Consider the following 24,828-nt stretch of genomic DNA (forward strand, 5'->3'; position numbering starts at 1 on the left):
ATCTAACCTGAACTTCCCCTGTTTCAGTTTGAACCCATCACCCCTTGTCCTATCACTACAGTCCCTGGTGAAGAGTCCCTCTCCAGCAGCCAAATGCATAGAGAGTGTTTAAGGAATTACAGGGTAACGGCACCTCACTGGGTGTCATGGCACACTTTTCTGGCCTTTTCTTCTTCTCTATAACAAAGAATCAAAAGTGTTAGTGGGAGAGTTGGCAGCAAGCACAGGAGACAAGGAGACTTCCGAGGAAGATCTCCCAGATTCCAGGAGTGGCTACAGTACAAATAATGGTGGAAAATAAAGGAATTGACTCAGCAGGAGGCAAAGGGGAACAAGTAGAAGAGTAACTATGCTGGAAAGCTGGAAGGAGAATATGACACACAAAGCAGAAAAGAGAAATAAGGCAAAAGGAATTCATTCAGATGCGTATAGTCTGCATTTTGGATAGCTTCCTTCTGACAGCCTCTCAAAACTGCTGAGCGCCCATTCTCAGGCAATCAGGCCTTACCCAGGGTCCAGTTATACAGGGCCCAAACGAAACAGAAACAATTGCTTTAATTCAGAGCTCATTTCCATCTGCTGTAACAGGCAACGGGATTTCACCAGACCCCCTGATTCTCTGTCTCCAAGTCCAAGCTGTGTGAGGGTGTCATTCCTGATACTGCAGCTCCCTTTCCCAGGCACAATTAATGCTTAAAACAACACTGAGCTAAACACTTCCTCAAAGCCCCCTCTGGCCCACCTACCAAGTGAACTTCTTGTCAGACCTCAATTAACCTCTGAGGTTATTACTTGGAATTACAGATCTTCCTAGAAATGCCAGAACGACTTGTGCCAGAATGAAGTGAGCCCACTGGTCCTGCCAGTGTCAGGTTCTGGGACCACCTTACCCTGTAGTGGTTCTTGTCCAGCTGAGACATTCCCAGGAAAAGAAATTAATAACTTTAGGGCTTTTTCTCCCCAAGAAATGAAGAAAGCGTTATCCCTTCCTCCTCAGCATTCTTTCTTGTGTTTTCAGTCCCCAGACATATATACTTGATTAAAGCACTGCCCATTTCAGAGGCTTTATCTGGGACCGGATGAACTCTGGTGGAAGGTATATTCAAGCTGCTCTGTGCATTTAGTTGTCCCTAAATGTCTTTTCTTTAATCTGTTCCAGATTCTAATAATTTTACAGTAAGACTCGGGGACTTAGTGATCTCCCCCCTCCCAATCCCCAAGAAAAGCAGAAACACAAACTCTCCAACCCTAGATCAAGCACAAACCCCTCTAAAATCCCAGTGTGGAACCATCTTTCATAGGTCTGTCTTCTCAGTGACTCTTGCACTCCCCAGGATCTGCAGCAGTTTCCCTGTCCAAGGAAAGAAAACACTGACATGAATCAGGACCTATTCTTGATGGGAACAAGGTGGAGGGGCTGCTCTTTGCCAGCAGATACACATTAAATTGTGTTGAAGCCTCTGTTGAGGCTGTTGAGGCTGTTGAAGCCTCTCCAACATGTCTGGAGACTCACCGGCCTGTGGGAGTTTTGGGCTGCTCCATTCTTCCACGTTGGTTATCATCTTTCATTTCTTTCACACGTGATAACATGTGGTTTCTAGAAATCTCTCTGGGCTCAATGAACTATGGAAGTGAACCTCCTTACTCTGTTTCTTTTCCTGCCCCTCTTCATTCATTTCCTGGCTCTAAGGCTGAGCAACCAAATCCCCCTGGGTTCTCCTGGGAAGCAAAGGGTGGCTGGAAATGGCAGGAAAAAAGGTCCTGCCCAAGCGTGAAAGAAAAATAAGGAGTCCCCAGCCCTCTACGAGGGGAAGACACCTGCCTGCCTGCTTCAGGCTTAGGCTCTCTTACACACAGGGTAAGGAAAGGGCAAGAAAATATGGACTTTATATAGTCAGGGATCTGTGTCCCTGCAGGAAACAGTTCATGTGCTGATTCCTGGGGGCAGCCAGATGTACTCAGAAGTTTGCCAATGCCTGGTCTGAAGGCCCTGATGGTCCTTGGCAGCACCAGGCTTTTCTGCCCATCTCCCTTGTGACTGTGCCCGTGGTGCACCTGCGGGAGAGGACGTGGCAGGACAGACAGATGGGGTCCCTGAACTTCCCACTCGAGGCTGATGCGCCTTGGAGCTCCTCACCATCGCTGCACTCATGGAATGCTGCAGCGACAAGTGCATCCCTGAGAAGCCAAAGGTCCTAAGCTGGGTTATTAGGGAATTAGATCCCGCAGATCATCTTCTCCCTCTGCCATTCCCTGCAGTATTCCTGCTCACGTCCATGTCTTGCATGTGCTTGGCTGGACAAAGAGCAGAGCACGCTCATTTGGAGCTGCCTGGCCAGCTGGCTGCTGCTGCTACCCCAAACGTATGCGTGCTGGAGGTTCCTTCCCTCAGTGGTGACCCTACTTTGGGTTTCTCTTTCCTCTGTCCAGCTGCAAACCTTCAGGTAACTTGTGGGAATTCTGTTCTCAATGAAGTCACTCATTGACTGACAGTCTGAGAAGTAATTCAAGGGGAGGGAAGAATGACAGATGAACAGCAGGATGCCTCTTCAGAAACCAAGACCAAAATGCTAGGGCAAAAGGACTGCTGGAAACCTTGTTTTCCTCACCCACAAATTCCCTGATGCTGGAAAACATATCCCCCCTTTCCCGTATTCTCCAATTTGCTACAAGTTCAAACACGAACAGCTTCTGCTGGGAATAGCTGACTGTGCCAGAATGTGATAGTTGCTGTTCCTGTGCTGTCCTACCCTCCCCAGATCATCCCATTTCAGCCCAGAAAATGAAAGTTGCTCGGTGTTTATTAACCACTGCGCTCCCTTCCACTCCGCAAGGAGCTCTGTGGGAGAGCCAAGTCTCTGCTGTTTACAAGCCCATCTGCTTCAGTTGCTTTTCTTCAGGTGAAGTTAGAACGCTCCGTTCAGGAGATTGCTCATGGTTGTGTTGGGAACTGCAAAAAGCAGATGAGGATTTCAGGTGGTAAGTGAGCAGCATGAAAAGAATACAAATCTGTTCTCATCTGAAGAACCCTAAAAGCAATAATTTAAGAAGAAAAAAAAGAACAAGATAAAGGAGGAAATGCCGAAAAGCCAGTGATGGTTTCAGCAGCACAATCATTCCAAGGAGAGTTTGTCTTGTATTTTTATGAGAATTCCAACATTTAGAACCAGAAGGGAAAAAGCACAAGTGCTCCAATGGCTGTTTCCCTGAAATCACACTGATCCCTCTGCTCTGCATTTTAAAGTCTCTATAGGCAGAGCTGCAAGACTCTGCTTTGCACAAACCTGTACTGCTGCTGTAAGCTGTTTAGTCGCGAGCTCTCCATGTAGTTTAACTCAATGCCACAGGTTTCCAGGAGTAACAAGGGGCCCTTTGGGAGTCAGAAAGAGATTGGAAATGTCTGTCTGTCCCTAAAGCCTTCACAGGGGTGTCCAGAGACTACCCTTAACACCAGAGCTGCTGTCCTTACAGCCTGAGCCTGCAAGCATGGCTGCAGGAGGGTCCGGAGGGGCTCTCCGTAACGCAGTACGCTGTGAGTCAGCTAAAGCACCCGTGCGACGTGCCTGGGCAGGCTGCTGCAGACACGCACAGCCTCTGCAGGAGGCAACTGCAGGGATGGGAGGCAGCCAGGCCGAGCAGCACACTGTGCTCACGGGCACTGCTGTGGATGGAGTGATACCTGTGAGAGTCACTGCTCCGTGGGGCCACAGCCGCTGCAGAGCTGCGCTCCTGCATGTGGGCACTGAGGCGACGGGGATGGGCAGACTGCCACAACCATTCCTTGCTCCCAGCCATAGGCTTCCAGTCCCTGCGCTGGTGCCTGGCTTGGAAGAGAAAAGAAATTGCTGCTGTTCCTGGGCCCTTCTGGAGAGACAGTGGAAATTAGAAGAGCCCAAAGAAAAGAGGTGAACTGCCCCCGACCAGAAAACAGAGGTGGCCAAAGTATCTTTGCTCCAGCCCTTTCTGTGTTTCACACCTAGAGTTGTTAATTCAGGCCAAGAACTGGCTAAAGAAAGGAGCAGCACTTGGAACGGTCCCTGAGCCATGCCGTTAGCTTTAGGAGGGTCAGCCTGTCCACAGAGACACATGACATTCCATGTGGCAGAGTAGATGTGGCGTTTTACAGAACAAACACTGGAAGTTCACACTTCATGTATAGACGAAGGCTGAGAAGGAGCAGTAAGTACTGGAAGGTGGAGAGGATCATAGAACCCCAGACTGGTTTGTGTTGGAAAGGACCTTAAAGCTCATCCAGTTCCAATCTCCTGCCACGGGCAGGGATACCTTCCACTAGAGCAGGTTGCTCCAAGCCCCTGTGTCCAACCTGGCCTTGAACACTGCCAGGGATGGGGCAGCCACAGCTTCTCTGGGCACCCTGTGCCAGCGCCTCAGCACCCTCACAGGGAAGAACTTCTGCCTCATCTCAGTGTCCCCTCTGGCAGGTTAAAGCCATTCCCCTTGTCCTGTCCCTATAGGCCCTTGTCCAAAGCCCCTCTCCAGGTTTCCTGGAGCCCCTTCAGGCACTGGAGCTGCTCTAAGGTCTCCCCTTCAGGAGCCTTCTCTTCTCCAGGCTGCCCCAGCCCAGCTCTCTCAGCCTGGCTCCAGAGCAGAGCTGCTCCAGCCCTCGCAGCAGCTCCGGGGCCTCCTCTGGACTTGCTGCAACACAACATCCCTCTTGTGTTGGAAGCCCAGTGCAAGATCTCAGGGAGGAACAGCCCTATTACAGGTTCCTTTCAACTGTCCCTCTGTGCCATCAGATCACAGTGTATCTGCTGCACCAGCTCACAGCTGGAAATTCGCCTGGTTTAGGGAGGAACACGATGTCCCACTTGGCAGCTTCCCGGCCCTGCCCTACCAGCTCAGCACAACTTGCATGGATCATGTCCCAAGTCTTGAGGCTATTGAGAAAGGAGGCTGCAAGCTCCTGGGAAGGAAGGAGCTTGCCAAGGCAGGCACTCGGATGTGCAACCTGCGGAGAACATTTCCTTCCCTCTGCAACACCCAAAGGTGTGTGGGTTTGGACTGCTTTTGTTTGAGGACTTCACAGTATGGAGCCCAGTGCACAGCGAGATCTGAAGACCTCAGACCTGTTGAGTGGTACCAAATCTAGTGCTGGTCCAGCTTCCCATGGCTGACACCCTGCATGTTCTCAAGCTGCAGCAGAGCTCAGCTCTTTGGTGGGCACTAAAGCAAACTGCTTGATTTACAAAGACACCCACACTGGTGCTAGCAAGGTGCTGGGATGTTCTGAAAACGTCATGCTAAGTGGGTGAGGGGAGAGAAACTGAAATTAGACTTTGCTGTCTTGTTAACTCCTGAGGAATCTTATCTTCCAGCCAAACTGTTCTTTGGAATAGCTATGTAGAACAGAAAACAATGCCTTTAGCAACACTGCAGCTCTCAGGGCCTGAATCAGGACCTCTCAACCACACATGCTCTTCATTAATGCTAATCCAGGAGCAGCAATGATCCAAGAGCAAAACCTCCGCACGGATTAAGTACACAGATACTGCCTCATCAAGCTGTGCTGGAGGGAGGGATCCAACCTGAACTCCCTCCAAAACATGCAGTCAGATCTGGTTGCTCTGGTTTGGACCCAACCTGGCAAGATGGAAAGCGGGACCTTGAAAGAGAAGAGCAGAAAGAAAGGAAAAGTGTCCACTCCCTCTCCATCCCTCCCCAGGAAAGCAGTGTTCCACTCCTGGGCTGGAAGCACGCACAGTGAACTTGCCTCCCTTGCCTCGCTCAGCTTACATTGTTCACTTTCCTGCAAATTGTTTCCACATTCTGTATAAATAACCCCAGTGCCAGCAAGGGGGAGGGGAGAAGGGCTGGGAGGAAACCAAACGTCTTTGTTACTTCGGGAAGAGAAGGTGGAGGATGGAGTTGGGAGCTGGAGCAGAGAGTTGCCATTGAGCTTGTGTTCAGATCTGGAGGAAGAGAGTAAACAAGGGGGAGATTATATGTAATTATAGACAATCATGTTGCTGAGGATAAACAGGAATCAAAAGCATGGAGGCACTAAAGGCTGGCACATCCCCAAGCACAGAACAGAAGCCAGCCAGCGAGAGGCAATGCGGCTGGAAAGCGCTTCCCTTTGGGCCTGTTTTCAGTTAGCTCAGGGGCTGGGGTTTTTTTCCCCTCTCTTTTTTGGCTTGAGGCATTCCCTCATAAAGAGAGGAGCCCATCCAATGGGAAACAGAAGCCAAACTGAAGTCAGCAGAATCCTTGCCTGCAGCATTAATAGATTACTCTGTGAGAAACGTCAGAAACATTTGGAAAAGATGGAGCCCGCTGAGGTCAGCAAAACCAGTAACAGGAATTGTGGAACAAAAATAGCTTTAGAAACACTCCAGAGGCTGAGCCTGTGTGCCCTGCAGGCAGATTCTCCCTGGCAGGACACGGAGGGTGACCTGCAGCTGAGAGGTGGCACACGGGTCCCGCTCACAGCTCCTGTGGATCCAGGGTTGTGAAAAAAAGTTTCAGGGCCCCTTGGCGACCTCACCTGCCCCTGACGTGCGCAGTGCTGAGCCTGTCCATTTGGCATAGCCCTCTCCTCGATCCCCTGCAAATCCAAGGCAAAAGGATGAGCTGTCAGCCCTGGGACACCCCACCTCCCTCCTGCCTGTCTCTGCATCTGCAGAGGGAATCAGGGGGAACCCGAGCGTGATGGGACCCTTCCTCCACCACCTGCCTGCACACGAAGGGGAGGCAGCGGAGGCCTTGAGCACGGTGGGGCAGCGATTCCCCTCCCCTCCCTTTGCTGGGGAGCAGCAGGGACAAGCAATGGTGTGCCCGGCTCATTGTGCCTGATGCCAGCACTCTGCTCCCCTAGCAGACCAGCTCCAGCTTTGCTTTTGCAAACAGAGTAATAGAATGGTTTGGGTTGGAAAGGACCTTAAGATCATCCTGTTCCAACCCCCTGCCATGGGAAAGGGAAGCAAAAATGCAGCAGGGATGGCTCTGGCCATAGCCAGACAAGCAGGCTCTGGGGCTACAAGTGCTGTGGCTGGGGCCGGGGATGCTGAGCTGCCTCTGCACAGCTCTCCCAGAGTGTTTAACAGCGCCCTGCAAAGGGGCAAGGAGGGGGTAATGCTGAAGAAACAAAGCCAAGAAGCACAACTGAAACAAAGGCAGATGGCCAGAAGGGGTGTGTGGGGTTTTTTTACAGCAGGACTTGGGGGGATTTAAAAATGAAAAAGAAAACCCCTCGTTAGTCCTTCTCCTGCTTCCCTTGAAGGCTCTGGAGAGTTAGAGGGAAGGCGACATGTGAGGAACAAAGGATGGCAACCTCGGATGGTGACAGAAGGAGGGTTGTTTAGCAAGGCAGTGTAAAAAGCTCTCTCCCAGGCACTATTTTAAATCCAAATAGCTTACAGCCAGCTGAATTCTTAAGCCATTTGCCTGATCTCTCAGCTGTTCTTCATTGAGAACACAAGCACATATTTGAAAGCAAAAAACAAAGAGGAAAAATAAATAAGAAATAGCCAAACCTGTGTTTAGAATCTGTGTACCAGCGCAGGAAGCAGGGCTGGTACAGCCTCTTCCACCTTCTCCCTTTCAGTACAGGTGCTCTAAATGTCTTTTCTCCTAAGGAAAGAAAATGGATTTTAAAGGGAAATGCCATTTCTCTAAGAGAACAGAATCACCGTTTGGTGAATGATATTACCAGGTTATCTGGGTAAAGGATTTTGTGCATTTTCTCTCAATTCATCACTGTGGGCATTCTTCCTCCAGGATTTCTTTTACTGACAAATCCTTTGCCAGAGGTGGATACCTGTGTGTGTGCCTTTTGGTATCACAGATAAGGCTGATTTAAGTATAAACCAGGAGTCCCATTCCTCCCAAACCTGCTCAAAATCAGAAAGAGCAGAGAGAATGGAACTGGGAAAAAGACAGTAATGGGTTAAAAAAAGGCATTTGGGGTCCAACTCTTATCTGCTCTCAATTTACATTGACTCTGTGAGGTAATATTTAAGCAATCTACTCCCATGCCAACTTAGAGCAGCTACTTCCAAACATCCCTGATGCTGGCGTGCAGAACCAAGAATAAAACCAAGATAATGGAACGATATCAAAAATGAGCCAACTGTGTCCTTTAAACACGTGCCCATGTGCCAGGCTGGAGAGAAACAGTGTCAGAAGTTCAGCAGTGTGGTGAGAGAGGACAAGTGAGCGAGGCTGACAGGTCTGGACACATTATATCTGCTTTACTTTGTCTTTCATTTATACGTGACCAAGAAAGGCAAAGCATACAGACGCTTCCCGCGATGTTCTGTCAAAAATGAAATGAGGTTACTGGTCTCCTGCAAGCACAAATGAACATCAATCACCAAATCCTCATAAAGCCATAAAACACAGTCCCTGGGTGTTATTAGAAAGCAAGAATTAAAAGTTTATCAAGATAGAAAGAGCAGAATCTCAAGGGAGAATGGATTTCATAAGCATCAGCAAATCCTTCTCTAGGCACCTCAGTGTGACTGGCGAGGCAGTGAGAAAATCAAAAGAGCTACTACCTAAAGAGAGACATACAGCAAGCGTTCCCAGCAGGCATCTTAGGAAAAGCCCTCGGTACGATAGCATCAGTCCTTTCCTGCCTCTTCCTGCTTTCCTGAAGGAAAGGGAAAAAAGACAGGGAAAGAAGAAAAAAAATAAGAAGAGTACGATATTTGCGTTACTGCTTATTTTTATCGTGCAGAACATATTTGTATGGGCTGGAGGAAAGGCTTCCACTGGCTCGTCACAAAACCTCTCCAGTCGGGTATGGTAGTTGGCTGCCTTGGCTTAGGACAGGTTTAAGGCAGGACTATTAAGGAGGGGAGATTGAGATGAGCTCTGAGGCAGAAGCTCTTCCCTGTGAGGGTGCTGAGGCGCTGGCACAGGGTGCCCAGAGAAGCTGTGGCTGCCCCATCCCTGGCAGTGTTCAAGGCCAGGTTGGACACAGGGGCTTGGAGCAACCTGCTCCAGTGGAAGGTGTCCCTGCCCGTGGCAGGGGGTTGGAACTGGATGAGCTTTAAGGTCCTTTCCAACCCAAACCAGTCTGTGATCCTATGAATATCAGACTAACACATCAGTGTGGAGTTGTATCCCCAGAGCTCTCCAGGGACCCAGAGCTGGAACAGCAGCTGCTGAAGATCAGCAGAGGCAAAATTTAACTGCATTTCACTTCTGGTAATCCCATTTTGGATATTGGAACTCAGTCATGGGGAATGAAAACATGAGTGAAGCATTTCTTTATTCTAAGACTGCCTGGCTGCCAAAGCAATGCTTTGGAGCACTGGCCTGCAAGTCCCACTTCTGGCAAATCCAACAGTTGAAGGGATGCAGAGTAATGAGATTTTTCCCGCAGCTCCTTGCTGGTGGTGCTGGAAATCCTTGTGTTCCCAGCCCTAGACCACTAGCGCTTCCTAAGATGTCCACATGCATAAGGGGCAGGGACTTGCACAGTCAGAGTTAAGAGCACTGGCTAGAGGGAGACTTGGCGAAGAGCTGCACCCATCATCAACTACCCCCTTCATCACCAAGGACCTCTCTTAGAGTTCCCTCTTAGATGCTCAGGAGGCAGAAGTATAAAAATGCCACCAAGAAAATCCACTTCCCCCTTTCCTGTTCTTCCCATCTCCATGTGCTGCCATCCCTTCCACATCCACTTTGGAAATGAGTATTTCCACTGCTTATGAAATAACTCTTGGCGCTGATGGAGAGGGACGGGATCAGCCCTCCAGGCCAGGACTGCCCAGCACAGGCACCTGCCAATATGCTGCCTGTAATGAATGCAGCAGGGGAACGCAGTGTTTTAATGAAAGAAAACCCATTTCAAGCTTCTGAAGGGCTATTATAAGCTCTAGCACAATGAAACACAAGACATAAGCCTCTTTATATTTAATAATACATGTTATAGATTTTTTCCCTGTGGAGAAACTCCAATGAACACCTTTTTTGTTCAAATCTGTTATTGCAGATTCTGATTATTCATTGAAAATCTAAACCCTGAAGATCTGACCAAATGATTTTCCACAAAGTTCAGATTTCTGCACCAACGCAGACACTTGCAAAGAGTTACAAACGTTTTGTATAGCCATTGTTAGCACAAAACCAACTCTGATGGTAAGTTTTTAATTAGCCTGTCCAAATGTGTATGCAAATGTACAGAACTGCATTTCAGATGAAACTACTGACTCCCTAAAGCAAAAAGGCAGCTACAATAGAAGCTACAGGAAAGCAGGAGTATTCTGAACTTAGCACATAATAAAAGCAGATTCCTGAAGTCAGTTTATCTCATCCTGGCATGCCAAACTGTCCAGCCTTCCACAACACCACACTGTGCCACCCAAGGCACAGCTGCTGAAGAGGTGCCCCAAGTTTACTGTTAAATTGCTTTCCCCAAGAGAAGATACACCAGTTAATCTGACTCAAACATCTGTATCTTTATAACTGACGCAACACGAAGGTATTGTGGTTTAAAACGTGTATTTGTTCTCCTTTAAAATATGGGATCACCTCCGGAATACGGGTTACGCTGCATGTCTGATTGGCTTTTATTCTCCACATCGGAGGGGGGCTGCAAAGGGAGGCGAAGCCTCAGAAGAAGGGGATTGAGATGCACACGAGACAGAAGGAGGCAAAGAGAAAGAAAGAAGCTCAATTAACGATCTGATCCCGGTGAGAAAACAAGTACAAATGTGGTCCCTGAAGTTGCCGCCGCTGGTTGCAGCGCGGAGCCTGATCAATAGATGTAAGTGATGGTGCGGGGAGGAAGGCAGGAGCCCCGTGCTGGGTTACAGCGGACAGGGCACAAGTCCCCAGATCACAATAAAGCAGCTTGAAGGTGACAGATTTCATTGTTGAAGGTGATAAAACTCCCCGTGGCGCGCTGCAAAACAAGGGCTGGAGCTCAGCCTGCAGAAAGGGAGGCAGCGCCCAGACAATGCAGGGGGAGGTTTTTCCTCCTCTGCTTGCCCTGGAAATCGGCAGATAAGTGCCCGAGGTGGAGCTGCTGCTCATGAACTGAACCTCAGTATTTCCACTTGTGTGGTGGAAGTGCAACAGTGCTGCCACAGAGCAGGAAAAAGTAAAGGCTGTGACTATTGAGACCCATCCAGCACAAGTCTGACCTTCACTGCCTTTGACTCGTGCCCTCTTTGCTTCATGGAAGGGTTCAGTAAAGACAGGTATTGTCTCTTCTGGTCTAACAGAGGTTCAGCTTGGTCTGGGCTCTGCCCCCAATCAAGCTGCTTGAAATGCAGGAAAGACTCAGCAGCAAAGGTGTGAAAACAAGAGGAAAATCAAAGCCTGAGACTGAACTAGCAATTAGACCAGCCTCGGAATACATTTCAGTCAAATCAATCCATACAAGGATTTCAGTCACAGTGTGCTTGTGCCCACACTTCTCCCTCCCTCCCTTCCTCTCCTGCAACCTAGCATTGCTGTCTGCTCCATCAGAATATGCAAGAAGTACAGTGACAACACATCTCCTAAGATGCTTTATCAGTTTTGCAAAGTCCCAGTTCATCCTCCTCTTGTGGATCTATTTACATATTGATGTATTTATTCGACTCTCTCTCAGGCATGCCCCATGAGATTAAACTATTTTATTTACAAAGACACTGTTGTTGCAGCTCCTAACAATTGAGTCAGCTGAGATAGAACTTTGCGTGTGCTTTCAGATTGATGTGTGAACAGACAAACCGGCCTTGTCAGCGATTCAGGAGCAGCCAGCAGGAGGACTGGTTAAACCCCATCTATATCACACAGTCAATAGCTGCTGCAACTGGAGGAAATGAATTGGGGTGGTGGGAGGCACAAATATGCAGAAGGGAGAGGTAATGAGCCAGCAGAAAGAGTGATGGATAAAACCTGGAGGAGAAACTTTGCTAAAGGACTCACCTTAGACGGTTGGTGCTTCAGAGTAGTTTGTGCTTCATGGGAACTTGCAGGCTCTTGGGAGCTGCCCCTGCTCCATCTCACCCACCAAAGTCACCTGTAAAAAAAGAACAAAGCTGTTCCTCACTTAGGGGTATGCCTGGAGGAAAAGGAGGGTGGGAGGAGGAGGGAGAAATATCTTGTGAGATCAAAGCCAGCAAAAGGCAAACTGCAGCCCTACACTGATGTGATGCTCCAGGAAAAGGTCCAAAGCCCTTTCCATGGAGAGCATTTCCCTGGGCAGGTCTCAGTGGAACAACTCTCATCCTCCTTCTCTCCATCAGCATCTCAATAGGCTGCATTTGTCAATGCTCTCTTCTCCGTACCCTATCCCTTTGCAGCCATGCTCAGTGGTACTTCCAAGGAGGAAACATCGAGGTGACATTCATACACCAGTATCATTTGCCACGTGCCAGGCTGTGGACACAGCACCACAGGGGAATGACACACTGGGTTCTGCTTAAAGGCCCACAGCTCCTGCCCTGGTCCCCTGCAGCCATCACACCTAAACCTATTGTTAGCATTGGATCACAGTTAGAGCAGCTTTAATCCACAGGGATCAGCAATGGACACATCCAGGTGTACAAATCGGCAGCACGTGTTCCTGTTGGTTTCTCTGCCTCCCACCACATGAAATATGTCCAGGAGAGCATTTCAGGCTCCCTTCAACACCAGAGCTGAAAAGTCACCTGCGTATGTAGCCCAGTATAAATCTGGCTGCTATTGCCTCTCCCTGACGGCAACCTCCTCCGGAGCCAGCATTCTTCTCAGCATCTCTGACATTTCAAAGTTCTATTTAGAGACCTGCATGGGAATTTAATTTTGAAGTTTTGTACCGAGCGCTGTTATATAAATACCCTGCACCACCTGCCTATGGGTTTATCAGTGCCTTTAACTGAAGGGGCAGAGGCAGCCCAAGGAGGGAGCACTAAACAGCACTCAAACCATCTCAACAGTCAGCACTTGTCTCCCTATTAATTCTCACCCTGCTCTTTTGCACAGCGCTATCGCCAGACTAATGAATCACAGGTACAAGCTCAAGCATTAATTGCAACAATGAATCATGGGTTTTGTCTGTGCCTGGCCATTTCCAGCCTATAGGAATGCAGCTACTCCCGTTACTTTTATAATTATTGTAAGTACAAAGCCAGCAACACGCTCTGCATTTTGTAGGCATTAAAAAAAGACATGGTATTTGGCCCGAAGCATTAACAATCTGGTGCATATTCAGGGGAGTGATGAATGCATAGCACTGACAGTCTGAAAATGTGTTTCCTGAATCATTTTCGTTCACGAAACTTTATGAAGGTGTTAGGGAAAGCACACGTTTTAGGAAGCCAGTGCTTCCAGCTCTCCTGGTCAACACGCTTCGGCAGGTCTTGGCCACTCATGGCTTGTCAGGACATCCAAGGCGCACGGCACGTCCACACTGCTCTTTCCCACTGGAAAATTATACAAGACAGGATGACTTTCGAGCGCAGATGGTTGCGGGGGTAAAGCTCTGTAACCTCTGTGCCTCCAGGCTCAGGCTCAGCTTGAGCGACACAGTGGAAAACCTTGATGAAAAGGGGTGCTGTGAACCTCTGATGGCAAAGCACATGCTGGAGGCTCCAGTACAGCTGGAGCTGTCAAGGGGGCAACTTTTGGATCTGACACCAGTGAAGAGGCTATGGGCTCACAGGACAGACAGTCAGTCTTCTAGAAGGGAATTTGGAGCCATCCACCCTGGTGCTGGGTGAGCCAATAGTTCCTCCTAGCACAGGGATGGAAACATGTCTCGAGGTACTGCACGAGGGGTAAGAAAAACTGCTGAGGCTGCTGTTGTGAGAGATTAGATTATACAGGTATTAAATGAGTAACGTGCATGACGTGTCCTTCCCAGGCCAAAGCACCTGCACACACTATGTGTGGCTCTGTTGTGGGGCTGACAGGTTCAGGCAAATGGTTCAGGACTAATTTTCAGTGTCAGACTGGCAGAATGCACGTCCGGCTTTTGATGCTGGGGAAGACAAAGCCAAAGCGAGGAAAACAGCTTTTCAAGAAGAAAACAAGAGCTAAACAGCCATAGACCCCCAATTTGCCATCCAAACTCCAGGACATGTTTCCTTTCTCTGCTAGCACAGAGGCTGGGGAGAAGAAGTGGCTGAAGAAGAGCTCAAGGTGAGCACGCATTATTTACTGCTGCTCATGAATAAACAAATCCCCACATTGTGTTTTCCTGCAGGACAGCAAAAGCTCGGACTGCTGAAAATCTGGCTACTTGTCATTTTTTTTCCCTCCTGGGGTGCTTTTTACATGCTTTTCCAGTGAAATGTGGTACCACTATTATTTGTTCACAAACACATAAACCACATGGCATTCTCCTTCGCCACCTCTGCAGTTCCAGCCGGTCAAACAGGGGAGAGCTGGAAAAGTCACCCACCAAGGCAGAGGTTGGGAGAATAATGCAAAAAATAATGCAAAAAATAAAGATCCAAAAGGATTTGTGTGGGGGATTAAATAAATATAATGTATTCTCTCTGCCAGTTTAAAAGCTTGGGCTTGTTTGAACTTCCTAGGGAAGTGGGGAGCATTGGCAGGCCCAGATCTGGCTGCTTTTCTTTATTATGAGAAAACCCACTCTTGTCTCCTTGTCTAAGGGTCTGAATTCCTCATCTCACACTGTGTTTGCACAGCAGCGTGAAATGTACCCCCAACATTGGTCTTCATCCACACTTGACAATGCCAGAACAACGAGGGCACTGAGACATGCAATGGGAACGGGGACGCCACAGAAGTGGGGAGCGGGTGGCTGCTCCTGTTCTAAGGCTGGACTCTGATGCTTCCTTCACCACATCCATGGGATTTCAAAGAAAAAGCCAAGGCACAATATTTCCTCTTAGGTGCTCAGGGATCCGGGTTTGTGAACTGTCATCTCTGGGGGAAACTCCCACCTCCCTTTCCATAAATGTTCCCCCTGCTGCCACTGAATCACCAAATGATGGGGAGACCCATGGGGAGGGAGTGAACTGGTGGTTATCACACTGCTCTGCTCTGCTCTGCTCACCCTACTTGTTTTAAATGACCATGAAAGCAAAGGGGGCGAAAGAAATCACACACGTGGAAACTTCACTGAGCTGCTGAAATGTCTTTAAAGGAGCATTATGGGCTGGATTATGATGCTTCAGCTCCCACTCATGGCATCTGCTCACGAGTGGGCATCTGATCACACAGTTTGCCCAGGACCCTGTCTCTAAATGCTCTGTATCTCCCACTGCAGATTTGGAGTTGAGGAGAACCAAAGATACCCGCTCTGTGCACCTGGCAGGGCATTTGGGAAGATTGAATGCTCCAAAAGAGCTTGTAGAGGGGCTGCAGAGCTCAAGGAGGATATGTGGGCAGAAGAGCATGTAACAGCAGCTGGTCTGGGAGAGGACAGTGACTGGAGGAACAAGAATGCCCCAGGAGCAGGAGGAAACTTCCCATGGAGGTGGTCAGCAAAACAAGACCCAAATGTGGGGAGAAGACTCCAGCAGAGAAGAGGGAGGAACTGCCCTGACTGTGGCCTGGAGCTTGAATCTCGGAGATAGGGAGCTGTGGAAAGGTAGGTACCACAGCTCAGCACAAAGCAAGCCACCCACACCTGAGGGAGAAAGCAGTGCAGGCCCGTGTGGGAAAAGGGGGCTCCAGACATCCACTATGGGAGCCCAGGGATCTGACAAGGAACCTGCTGGACCTGCTGAGCAGCTGCACATGGGCTCATCTCAGAACAGAACAAAACTTGCCTCTGGCTTGTTACACCTCAATTTTATTATGAGTCCACAATGCACACAAGTAAATAAAAGTGTGTTCCTCTCTAGTCAATCTTCTGCTAGATCTTAAAATCTTCTAACCTGCAGGAAACGCTACCAAAACCCCTTCAGGAAGGATCCCTGTATGTTTATGCCTAAGTTCCAAGTCCATAAGTGCAAATCCAGAGGCATGTGGGAGGAGGAGGAGCTGAGCATCTCTGCCCTGCTGTGTGTGTCCCTCTCACATTGGCTGGGCACTGCACATGGTCCAAAGCTCCTTTCTGATCCATTGTCATATCTCCTCCTCACACAGTGGCCTCCTTCAGTCCCTCGCTATCAGTACCATGGGTCCAGGAGCAGTTTCCAGGACATCCCATCTCCTCCTGCCCCTATCCTCTGTGCCCTAGATGTTTTCCCAAGTGCCTTCCAGCCACAGGAGCTCTGAAACCTAGGCAGGTAGCAAGGGTGAGGTGGGGATACACATCCTATTTTGGCTGGGAAGATAACTAAAAGGGCAGTCAGGGATGGGAGCGGGGAAAATGGAGACCTTCCTCAGCACCTCTTGCTCCACTGGGTCTCACTAGGTCAGCACTTCCTGGGAATTGCTGTATCGCCAGATGTTGACTGGGCATCTGACAGGACATGAAGAAAGCCAATAAAGTTCTTATTTCTGGCTATAAAAACAATAATGAAAAGCAGAGATGGGGGATAGGCTGCCCAAAGCTTCCCCCGGCTGCACTGAGCTGAGGGAGCTACCTTCAGCCAATATCCCACCTTCTTCTCTCCTGCCTATATGCCATGAGCAATAGGCCTGAAATGAAGCTGTAACTGTGTACAGTCAGAAGCATTCCCCAATTCCTGCCAAAAGGGACTCTCATTTATTTGGCATGCCCACAGCTCCCCAGCCATAACCCTTCTTCTAACAACGACTGTTTGTTCTGTATCTAGCCCTGCAGGAGAGAGCTCCTGCTACCACGTTGAAGGCTGCCCTGCTTCTTTGTAGCTCTCTCCCCAAAGGTACAAACATGCCGGATGCTTCATGTCCTGTGTAGCTAAAGACCAAGTTCTGAATACCAGCAGCATCCTTCATGCTCTGCTGTACCCATCTGGGGATATTTGGCTGGAGCACTCTGAGCAGTTCTGAGATTTTGAGAGTCATTTCTTTAAAGAGATTTCCTACACAGCTGCTGGCAGAAGAGCTGCCTTCATCCCTACCTGCAGCAGTGACACCACTCTTCCTATGAAGCTCTGCAAAAGGTGCAGATCCCACCATGCCAACACCTCCCAAGGCCAGGAGATAGTGGCTCTGAGTCTAGATTTAAAGGGTGAAGGGAATATTTATGAACAATTTCCTGGATTTGCAACCCCCATAACCTCATAAGCCCCTAAATGAGCTCCAAGGATACATCCATTAGAGGTCCTGAGCAACCCATAAAACGTGAGGAGGACGAAGGTATCTTTCTACTACATCAGTGTCTTCCCCATTCACAGCTGATACAGAGCCTGAAACCCCATTAGTTTCAGAAACTGCCTGAGCACTGCAGAACAGGTCTCAGAATCATAGAATCCCAGACTGGTTTGGGTTGAAGGGACCTTAAAGCTCTTCCAGCTCCAACCCCCTGCCACGGGCAGGGACACGTACTAGAGCAGGTTGCTCCAAGCCCCTGTGTCCAACCTGGCCTTGAACACTGCCAGGGATGGGGCAGCCACAGCTTCCCTGGGAAAAGTCTGTGCCAGCGCCTCAGCACCCTCACAGGGAAGAGCTTCTACCTAATGTCTCATCTCAGTCTCCCCTCTGGCAGGTTAAAGCCATTCCCCTTGGCCTGTCCCTACAGGCCCTTGTCCAAAGTCCCTCTCCAGGTTTCCTGGAGCCCCTTTAGGTCTCCCCTTCAGGAGCCTTCTCTTCTCCAGGCTGCCCCAGCCCAGCTCTCTCAGCCTGGCTCCAGAGCAGAGCTGCTCCAGCCCTCGCAGCAGCTCCGGGGCCTCCTCTGCGTTGCTGGGAACCCTGACACATACCTGCAGACACCTGGACTGGCTCTGGATAAGGCTGCAGACCCAGCTGGCGTCACAGCAGCGAGAGCAGCCTGCACCCCGCTGAGATCCAAGCTGGTAGCTGAAAAGAAACATTCAAAATGTGTGGTAACACTGTTTAACGAGGTGGGCACCACTGCAAGGAAAGTACCTCGCATGGCTGTGACTTCCTCTCCACCCCATGGCATGAAGCAAAGTTGCATTATTGTGGTGAGCTTCAACCCAGCAGCAGGTTCCTGGGCAGCTCATGAAGCCAGGAACAAAAGTTCATCAGAAACAACAGTGTCTCCAGCCCAGAAACTGCTGCAGTCTGCATGGGAAAACCTTCTGCTGGCCCTCTGAAGGCCACGGAGTTAAGTGCTGATGTACAAACCAGCAAGTTGCCTCAATACCACAGGGCAAGATCTGGTTACACTTGTGCAAACAACCTGGCACCAGGCAGTGACGCACACCCCTATGCATTTAACTGCTCTGTTTTCCCAAGCCTCAACCTCAGTTGCCAGCATAATGTTCTGGGAATATACATTTAAGGTGGAAGGCATTGCTGGAAACTGGCTATTCTTCAAAGGCATATTTACTGGATGTTCCAATAGCCACGATTCAACAAACGTAGAGCAATATTACACTGGGTAAAAATACCTGGGATAAAAGAAGAGCGAAACTCCCATTACCCTTTTATTTCCTATTTTTATCAATGATCTAAATGATGCTGTTTAAATCTTTGTTGTGGCCAAGTCTGCAGATGCCAACAGGGAACCAAGAAGCAGGACTGGACTATCAATACCCAGCGATCTGAAATAACTGAGAGCTGGCCACAATCCACTGAAACATGATTGAAAAAGCAAAACACAAGGTAAGCCATTGGAAACCAGAAATGCAGGTTACACATACAGCATGCTGCCTCGGGAAGGAGCTGCTCTGAAAAGGACTTAGAGGACACCATGGAGCTCTGTATAAAAGGGCCTCCTCTGACCCCTCGATGTCCAGACAGGGCAATCACAGACCCCCAAAGGAAGAGCTCCTTCTCGTGCAGCTCCGGTGACAAGCTGCTGGGAAGCCATGTTCATCGAATCATAGACTCATAGAATCAACCAGGTTGGAAAAGACCTTTAAGATGATCAAGTCCAACCGTGCCCCAGCAGTGCCAAGGCCACCACTAACCCATGGCACTGAGGGCCTCAGCTACACGGTGTGTGAGCACTAGCAGGGCCAGTGACTCCAGCACTGCCCTGGGCAGCCTGTTCCAATGCCTGAGCACCCGCTGGGGAAGGAATTGTTCCTCATCTCCACCTAAACCTCCCCTGGTGTTAAGGCTACACCGCTTCCTTTATAGAGAAAGAGAAAACACAGACGAGATTCAGGCAAAGCCAAAGAAGGGCCATGGAGCTGGAAACAGTTCCAAGGAAGGAGCTGTGAAGGGCAGGAGCCCAAACCTGTCGGCTTATCAAACACATGCCTGAGGCAGGATCTGATTACTGCTACAGGCTCTACTCATGGGGAAAGGCAGCTGTGAGAGAGGGCTTTTGGGTACCACGGTGCCTCTTCCAAGACATCTGCAAAAGGCAGCAATTAGAAATGTAACCTTGAAATAGAACAGAAAGCAGTGAAGGCCGTTCCATGCTGGAACAAGTTTGTCAGAGAACTGGGTGAAATGATGAGATGAGCTGGTTGTCAGAAGGCTCTTTAGCTCACCTTCTGTGGGAAAATACATAGGCTGTCAGACTAAACAGGGCTGGTGTCATTCCTAGATTACCAGACTGGAGTCTGGTTCTTGCACAAACGGTTTGGAGCAGGGATTTTGGCAGAATGGAGGAAGCACTGTGGAAAGGCTGGGACAGCCTGAAAGACTTTTCCTAGCTGCCTCAAACTCTACACTATGCTCAGGGGGATACTTCCACTGCTTAAGCTTTGCATACTGTAAGTTATATGGCTGTCTCTTCCCAAATCAAACAAACACGGATTCCCTCCTGCCGAGCTGAAAATCTCAGTATCAGTTTCTCCAGTCCTCACCAAATCCTCACCAGCCTGGCTCTGGAGAAAATGCATAAAGAACCCCTGTCTGCTCCCAGTTACAGCTGGGGAGCTGTGCAGCTATCAGTGAGGTTTCAGGATGTAACAGAGCAGAAACCAGCTCAGCATGCTCATCTTCTCAAGCTAAGTCTGCCCTTCTGTTTCAATAGATTAGCTCTTTGCCTGCATTTCCCCTTGCACAGTGATGCCAGCCTGGCCACGGCAACAGTGAGCAGCGAACAGCGGGAGGCCCTGCTTCATCCAACACCAACTCCCAGTTCTTTAACAGTGGAAGCTTTTGTTCTCCTGGTTCCTGTGTGATCTGTCCAGCCCTGTCTTACATCACTCTACATTCCTCCTTCAGGTCTCCCTCCTAAAGTAACTCCATAAAATAAGCATATTACTTTTCTCTTTCAAATCCAGACCTGACATCTGAGCAACAATAAGAAGTGATCAATCATCATGCTGACACAGAAGGGGGTTTTTTTCCACCTTTCCCTTGGTTTTGCAAGCTAAGCTGTCCGGAGTGAAAATTCATCTGTTTGAAAACGCAGGGAACACGCAGACTCTGGCAGTGTGATACAAAGAGAGATTAAAATAAGTGAATGCATTGCAGAGAATAAACTGATAAAGCTGATCTTACCTGTACATCTTCCTACCAAGCTGAGAGGGAAACTCATGTGACAGCTGGGGGGTGAACCACGCTTCTCACCACTCTCTTTGCCCCACACAGCACACCACCCCTTGGCTCCTAAAGCTCAAGCCCTCAGTGGGAACCAGGCAACTTTTCTACTTGGATCTCAGGTGGAGTTCCAAGTTTTCTCAGTGGATCCAAAGCCTGCCCAGACGGTGCTGTCCCTTCCCTCCAGCGCAGCAGCAACGCTCATCATGAAACAAGCAACTTACTGCTTGCAAAGTGTTGCTGCCCCAGAACACAAGCATTTCAGAGGGAGCATGTTGTAAAAACAATGAAACAGGCTGTGCATGTTCACATTAACCTTCGGTAATCTGGACACGTACAGCCTGTTTTATTGGCTTTTAATAAAACTTTCATTATCATTTTCCAGGAATGAGAGCCTGGTTTGACCAGCTTCCTGCAGCCTCTTCTACACCTCTATCAGCCTTTGGTTTAGCTTGGAGCAGCACAGCCTGGTTGAGGTCACTCTCCTGCCCTTCCCCGCTTACCACCTTTAGGCCCAGGCCGCAGAACTGGATTCCGTTCATGCAAATCCAAATTACAAGATGAGCTCCAGAGACCCACACAGCATGTCTCAGCCGCCATTGAATGTTCCAAGCTATGGGGCCAGACCAGGCCCATCCCAAGGAAATCACCCCAAAATGCATATAGTGGACCAGCACCAAACAGATCTGCTCCCATTACACCTTGCTGCTTCCTAATGCACGTGTAACCAGTAGGAAGCCCCTCTCTGCATCTGCTTCTCTCCCTGCAAGACCTCATGATGCTTCATGTACAGCCCTTTGCAGTACATGGCCCCTTTGTAAGAATTAGTGAAGGTTTTCCCCCATTCTACTCTGTTCTGGTTTAGCTAAACAAGATTTGCTCTAGTAGGAGATGGAGGGTGGTATGCTTGGAGCTTGCAGCTTACCCTGTCGTCTCGTGTGTGTAGCCTTCAGAGGTCTTCTCCCTGGAAGCCTGGCTTGGCCCAGCAAACCCCAGGGTTCCTCTAACTCAACAGCAGGCTCTGAATAAAAACAGCCAGGGCTGAGGTTCAGGTAGGAAACCATGTGTTCCTATGCTGGGGGCACTGAAGGGAAGAGAGATCAGGTGAATTCCCCAAAAGAAATCAGCAGGATCATTTCAGATTAAGACTTATTTTTGCATCTGAGAAGTTTCTGTAGCATTAATTTCCTGCAGCAGGTTTTTTTTAGTTAGCTGTTGTGTGTATGAGCAAATTCGGTGTGAGCTCAGCTCTGGTACGTTACCTGCCATGCTCAGATGACAGCTTGTGTGAGACATGCTCATCCACTAGTTATTTTCCAATTAGCATGCAGCTGTGGTGTGATGAGTAATGTTGTACACAGAGAGGGAATCTTAATTTGCCTGCCCTTAAAACAGGTTACTGTGATTTCTAAGGAGTGTCAAACAATTGCAAATCCTAACCAACCAAAATAAAAGGTAACTGCCTACTGTCAAGTCTAATTTCACTAAACAGTGGTATCATTAAATTCTCCTGCACTGGTTGATTTTGAACTGGAAGTAAGAAGGAGGTGTAACTCCTACAAGAGGATTTCACATTTCTTCTTTGCTTCGATCTTTGGTTTATTTAATGGATTTATTTTGTGGTTTACATTTTAATCTGTGCCTTTCCATTAATGATAACAGGGGGATCTACAGTTCAGCTTCTCAGTGGTGCAGATATGAGGAGTGTGACTTACTGTGCTGTAAGTGTAACTGGCCACCTTTAAACATCTCTGCTAACTCTGAAATAGCAGTGTTCACTATGCCAGAAGATTGCTCCCACTGCAGAAATCTCAACCCAAACGCATCACTCTCCTCCCAGAAACGAATGCTGCCTCAGGAGCTGATTTAAATCAGAGACTGAAATAGCAGAAAAACCACTCTCCTGTTATTTTCACTCTTCCACTACTCACAGTCTCACGTGAGAAATCAGCCACTACTTACAGCACATCTTCCAAAGACTGAACGTGGTTTTCCAGAAAGAGGAGCATATCTAACACTGTCACTGGAGCAGCAGAGTCACCACATCCTTCTTCAAAACGGGGAGAAAAGCTGTTGGGAAGCAGCATGAGTGTCCTGCTGGACAGCTCAGCTCCCCTGCACGCAATGGGAGCGTGCTGAAGCTGAAGAAGTGCCTTGGACTGGCGAGACCTTGCCCAGACGCTGCGTAATGAGGAGCAGAAACCTAGATGAACGTGAAGTTCAGTAGCTCAGATGATAGCTATGGTACGAGTAGTATTTACACAGCTAAACATGGCTGGGATACGGCTACACATCAACACTGTTGTGTGCTATAACAGGACAGCAGCTGGAAGTGTAGTATCTGCTCCCAGCTAACTCTTCAATGTGTGGACACACGAGAATAAGGTTTTGTTCCTACCCAGCCCCCTCCTTCCACTGCAGGTGGAGGGTGGGTCCTTACACAGAGACGTAAATACAAGTTTGCTCAGATGTAATTGCTACCTCGGCTACCCAGAGAATATATATTTTATATACTATAATAAAACAAGGCCAAATAGAATATATACTTTTTATGCTGTAATAAAACACGAACACCCCAGTATTTTCTATCAAACACAGCTTATGGTGAGAGTGTATTAAGGGCTCAAAACATTAAAAAATGAAGTAAAAATCTCTCTCTGTCCTTCTGCTGGTGATTCCTCTCATCCCTTACCTCAACCACACCTCATGATGTAAACCCCCCCATCTCCACTGAGAAGAACCTCCAGTTCTGTACCTGCCACAGAGCATCTTAGTCCAGTCAAGATATTACAGTTTTGAGCCTCCTTACATCATTTAGCAAGATTATATTGCCAAAAAGCAATTTCTCTGCAAGGAAAGCCCAATAAGTCCTGCCTGATCCCTTTAGCTCTGTATCATCTGCAAATTTAATGACCCTCCATGCTGCGGCGTGTGTAAATCTTTAATACAAATATTAAAGAGCCCCAGTGGAGGATCTGCTCCTCAGTCACCTCCGTGCTGACACTCGCCCTTAGCTACAAGCCTTGGCTCTGCTGCTTGCCAGCATTTTACCCTTTTCAAGAACAGATTATTTTAACCTACAAGCAGGGAGTTTTTACTATAATCCATCACACCACATTTTCTGCAAACCTTCCGGACAAGCAGATAGATTTATGCTATGTAGACCAATAGTTATTTCATTAGCATAAGTGATCAAATTAGTCTGACATGATTTACCTGCAATATATCCATGCTGACTCACTCCTGTTACAGTAAATTTCATCTCTCTAAAAAGCCCAGCTGCAAACTCACTGTACATGAAGATTTCCTAAGACCAACATTCATTTGCTCTGGACGCTGATGAAGTACCCTGGGTAAGAGAGAGTGTGGAGCAGGAACACTAAGTTCTACCCTGGGAGCTTCCAACCCCAAACAGCATCATCACCTTTTACATCTAATAAAACTACTGAAAAAAACCCCAAAACAAGAAGAAAAAAGCTATTGCATGGCCAAACTGTCTCCACCAAAGGAAGAATTTCCTGCCGTGTAACCTAAATCTTTCCCACTGCAATCCAAATCCATTATTTCTTGTCCTATCTCTGCCCAACAGGAGAGTCAGGTCCAATGACTGTGTTTTCAGAGAGGCAGAAAGACCTGTTGTTCTCCCCCCAAGGCACCTGAGAATTTTCACACAAGCTGAACCCTCATTTCCCTCGCTCCAGTGTCGGTTGGGACCTGCAGCCTAGATGGACATTACAATCACAGAGAGATCTTTCTCCAATGAAACAGGGCTCTGAGGGAATTTGCTGGCTTGGAGGCTTTGACAGGAAAGATTTCATTGCAAGAACTGAGCTGAAGTCCAGAGAAGCCGTTCAGGAGGCCTCCGCATTTGCTCCGGGTATGCAGAATGGTTTCTTAGTTTCTTTACCCCCTACAGAATTACAGAATTGTTTGGGTTGGAAAGGACCTTACTATCATCCAGTTCTAACCCCGTGCCATGGCCAGGGACACCTCACACTAGACCATGTCACCAAAGACTCTGTCCAACCTGGCCTTGAACACTGCAAGACATGATGGTTTGCAGGTAATAATGTCCTTCCACGCAGGAGTTGCCCACATCTGACTGCAGTTGTTAAACCTCAAGGAGCAGCCAAAGCTCACAGGGGCTGCTGCTGACACAGCGCACAGGAGCTGCACTGGGGGCCTGGGGTATAATTCCAGCTCTGCTCTGTCCTCTTGTGCCACCTTTAGGCATGTCACCTTCCTCTCAGAGCCACCTTCCCCTCCCACCTCGAGTGTGACTCGTATGTTTAAATCCCGAACTCTTCAGAGACCAACTCATGCATTTCTCAGGGTCCACCAGACAACTAAATCTATTTCCCAACTGTTTTTGTTAAAGGCAAGAACTTCCTTTCATTTTGCTGTTGGCTGAAC

The 24,828-nt window shown here is 48.6% G+C and overlaps 1 long non-coding RNA gene across 4 annotated transcripts in view; it reads right to left on the reverse strand.

Moving 5' to 3' along the window:
* Nucleotides 1-417: 417 nt before the first annotated feature.
* Nucleotides 418-24,828, reverse strand: part of LOC115612822 — a 41,558-nt gene continuing 17,147 nt past the window's right edge. The window contains exons 1-7 of one of the 4 annotated variants that reach the window (XR_003993164.1): nucleotides 21,341-23,241; nucleotides 17,709-17,805; nucleotides 11,887-11,980; nucleotides 7,494-7,590; nucleotides 6,506-6,565; nucleotides 3,680-5,930; nucleotides 418-2,950 (exon numbers count right to left, since the gene is read on the reverse strand). This is a non-coding gene — a long non-coding RNA (uncharacterized LOC115612822). Of the gene's footprint in view, nucleotides 2,951-3,679; nucleotides 5,931-6,505; nucleotides 6,566-7,493; nucleotides 7,591-8,516; nucleotides 8,612-11,886; nucleotides 11,981-17,708; nucleotides 17,806-21,340; nucleotides 23,242-24,828 lie in introns of those variants that run through there. The other 3 variants (XR_003993166.1, XR_003993163.1, XR_003993165.1) reach the window with 3 other exon arrangements.

This window comes from Strigops habroptila, chromosome 9 (genome assembly GCF_004027225.2).
Source record: "Strigops habroptila isolate Jane chromosome 9, bStrHab1.2.pri, whole genome shotgun sequence".
In the NCBI taxonomy this organism is placed as follows: Eukaryota; Metazoa; Chordata; class Aves; order Psittaciformes; family Psittacidae; genus Strigops; species Strigops habroptila.